This window comes from Loxodonta africana, chromosome 3 (genome assembly GCF_030014295.1).
Source record: "Loxodonta africana isolate mLoxAfr1 chromosome 3, mLoxAfr1.hap2, whole genome shotgun sequence".
Taxonomy (NCBI): domain Eukaryota; kingdom Metazoa; phylum Chordata; class Mammalia; order Proboscidea; family Elephantidae; genus Loxodonta; species Loxodonta africana.
The window spans coordinates 184,656,233-184,660,090 of NC_087344.1; the positions used below are offsets into that span (position 1 = coordinate 184,656,233).

Here is a 3,858-nt window from a genome sequence, read left to right on the forward strand (position 1 = left end):
CCCCTGAAAACAGGAACAAGACAAGGATGCCCTTTATCACCACTCCTATTTAACATTGCATTGGAAGTCCTAGCTAGAGTGATAAGGCAAGAAAAAGAAATACAGGGCATCCAAATTGGTAAAGAATAAGTAAAACTACCCCTATTCTCAGATGATATAATAGAGAACCCTAAAGACTCTACAAGAAAACTACTGGAACTAATAGAAAGATTCAGCAGAATAGAAGGATACGAGAAAAGCACACAAAAATCTACCAGATTCCTATCCATGAATCAAGAGAACTACGAAAAGGAAAACAGGAAAGCAATACCACTTATAATACCCCCTAAAAAAATAAAGAACTTAGGAATAAACCCAACCAGGAAAATAAAAGACCTATACAAATAAAACTACAAAACACTACTGCAAGAAACCAAACAAGACCTACATAAATGGAAAAACATACCATGCTCATGGATAGGTAGGCTCAATATTGTGAAAATGTCAATTCTACCCAAAGCAACCTACAAATACAATGCAATCCCGATACAAATAACAACAGTATTCTTTAACAAGATAGAAAACTAATCATTAACTTTACATGGAAAGGAAAGAGGCCCTGGGTAAGTAAAACACTATTGAAGAAGAAGAACAAAGTCGGAGGCCTCGAATTACCTGACCTCAGAACCTTCTATACAGCTACAGTAGTCAAAACAGCCTGGTACTGGTAAAACGACAGACACATTGACCAATGCAACAGAATCCAGAACCCAGATGTAAATCCATCTACCCATGGCCACCTGTTCTTTGACAAAGGCCAAAAATCCATTAAATGTGGAAAAAAAAGTCTTGTTAACAAATGTAGCTAACAAAGCTGAATGGTCATCTGTAAAAAATTAAACAAGACCCATACCTCACACCATACACAAAACCTAATTCAAAATGGATCAAAGGCCTAAATACAAAACCAAAAACAATAAAGATCATGGAAGAAAAAATGGGGCCAATGTTAGGGGCCCTAATACATGGTGTAAATAAAGATGCAAATCATAACTAACAGTACACAAACACCAAAAGATAAGCTAGATAACCGATATCTTCTAAAAATTAAACAGTATACTCATGGTAAAGAGCGAACCTACAAACTGGGAGAAAAATTTTTGACTACAACATATTGGATAAAGTTCTAATCTCTAAAATCTATAGGAAAATCTAACACCTCTACAACAAAAAGACAAATAATCCAATTAAAAAATGGGCAAAGGATATTAACAGACACTTCACAAAAGAAGACATTCGGGAAGCTAACAGACACATAAGGAAATGCTCATAATCACTAGTCATTAGAAAAATGCAAATCAAAACTACAATGAGGAAATGGACACAAAAAGAGAGAGTGGAGGGAGGGAGCAGGTTGTCTCATTAGGGAGAGAGAAATTGGGAGTATGTAGCAAGGTGTATGTAAGTTTTTGTGTGAGAGACTGACTTGATTTGTAAGCTTTCACTTAAACACAATAAAAATTAAAAAAAAAACTACAATGAAATACCATCTCATGCACATTACTGGCATGAATCAAGAAAAAACAAAAAATAACCAATGTTGGAGATGTTTTGGGGGAGATTGGAACTCTTACGCACTTCTGATGAGAATGTCAAATGGTACAACCACTTTGGAAAATGATATGGCGCTTCCTTAAAAAGCTAGAAATAGAAATACCAGACAATCCAGCAATCCCACTCCTAGGAATATATCCTAGAGAAATAAGAGCTGTCACATAAAGAGAAATATGCACACCCACGTTCATTGCAGCTTTATTCAAAATAGCAAAAAGATGGAAATAACCTAAGTGCCCATCAACACATGAATGAATAAACAAAGTATACAGATAATGGAATACTATGCAACCATAAAGAACAATGATGAATCTTCAAAACATCTCACAACATGTGTTCACTTCGGCAGCACATATACTAAAATTGGAACAATACAGAGAAGATTAGTGTGGCCCCTGCAGAAGGATGACATGCAAATTTGTGAAGCATCCCATATTTTTCTCACCTAAAGTGCAATAAAATTAAAAAACCACAGAGAAGAAACAAATCTGCATGAGCCATGACCTCATCTAAAAAATAAAAATAAATAAAAATCTCACAGCAAGTATGAATCTGGGGGCGTTATACTGAGTGAAATAAGTCAGTCACAAAAGGACAAATACTGTATGAGACCACTATTACAAAAACTCAAGGAAAGCTTTACACACAGAAAGAAACAATCTTTGATGGTTATGAGGGAGGGGAGAGGTGGCAATGGAAAAATGCTAACTAGATAGTAGATAAGGGGTAACTCTGGTGAAGAGTAAGACAGTATACAATACTGAGGAAGTCAGCACAATACTGGGGAACTTGACCAAGGCAGAGTCATAGAAGCTTCCAAACTCCCTGAGGAACAGAGGTATTGGGCTGAGGGCTGTGCTGACCATGATCTCAAGAGACATCCAGCTCAAGTTGCATAACATAGTTTATAAAGAAAATGCTCTGCATTCGACTCTGGTGAGTAGCATCTGGGACTTTAAAAGCCCATGAGTAGCCTTATAAGACACATCTACTGGTCCTGTCCAGGCTGGAGAAAAAGAGAATGAAGAAGACAAAAGACACAAGGGAAAGATTAATCCAAAGGACTAAAGGACCTCAAAGACCAAAATCACCACCGGTCTGTGCCCAGAACAACTAGGTGGCACCCGGCTACCACCAACAACTGCTCTGACAGGGGATTACAATAGAGGGTCCTGGACAGAGAGGGAGAAAAACGTAGAACAAAATTCAAATTCACAAAAAAAAGCTCAGACTTGCTGGTCTGACAGAAACTGGAGAAATCCGAAGAGTGTGGCCTCCAGACGCCCTTTTAACTCACAGTGAAGACACTCCCGCAGTTCACTCTTCAGTCAATGATTAGACAGATCTATAGGGCAAACAATAACACATGTGAGGAATGTGCTTCGTAGTTCAATCATGTATACAAACTAAATGGGCACACCAGCCCAAAAGCAAAGAAAGGAAGGGAAGAAGGGTCAGGAAAACTGGACGAATGGAAACAGAGATCCAGTAGGGGAGAAGGAGAGAATGTTGACACATCACCGGTTTGGCAATCAATGTCACAAAACAGTTTTTGTATTAATTGTTTAATGAGAAACTAATTTGCTCTGTAAACTTTCACCTAAAGCACAATATGTGTGTGTGTGCACACGAACACACGTGTGTGTGTGCGCTCGTGCGTGTGCATGTGTTTTAACAGAAAAGCCCATGTGGAAGGTCAGCCCTTTGAGAGGAAGAGGGGCACCTGTCCAGCTGTAACAGAAGGGAAGATGGAAAGACAGTAGAGAAGGCAGGTGGGTTTGTTGATGTTGTGGTGGGGAGACAAGGGAGTCCTCAGTTGAAGTCTTCCATTTTCTTAATGAAGGACAAGATGAGGTCCAAGGTCATCACCTGAGACTACATAGGGGCAGGAACTGTGGGAGTTAAGGAGAGAGAAAGAGCCCACCAATAGGCAGTGACTGACAGCCCTAAAGCTCCCTGGAAGTTCTCGGAATATATCAGACTTTGCATATTCTCTTCCCTCTGCAGGGAATTGTCTGTTCCCCACTTGTCTTCCAGATAGCCACCTTCAAGATTTGGCCCAAGTGACATGCCCTCTCTAGAGCTCTCCCTGCAGTGCCCCTCCTCCCCGAATAGATTGAGTTCTGCTCACGCACTTTGTGCCCCATTGCTACTTGCTCACACATACAGCATCCCTTGGAGGGGGCCCCACTGGAAGGAATTCGTTTGTTTGCATGGCAGTCTCCCCCACTGAGCTGGGAGCCCCCAGCCAGCAGAAATCTGTCA

The 3,858-nt window shown here is 40.1% G+C and overlaps 1 non-coding gene across 1 annotated transcript; it reads left to right on the forward strand.

Annotated features, from left to right (window-relative positions):
- The first annotated feature begins 1,926 nt into the window (after positions 1-1,926).
- LOC111752000 (U6 spliceosomal RNA) lies at positions 1,927-2,033 on the forward strand. The gene has a single exon (XR_002787027.2). It is a non-coding gene; the product is annotated as a U6 spliceosomal RNA (small nuclear RNA).
- The last annotated feature ends 1,825 nt before the right edge of the window (positions 2,034-3,858 follow it).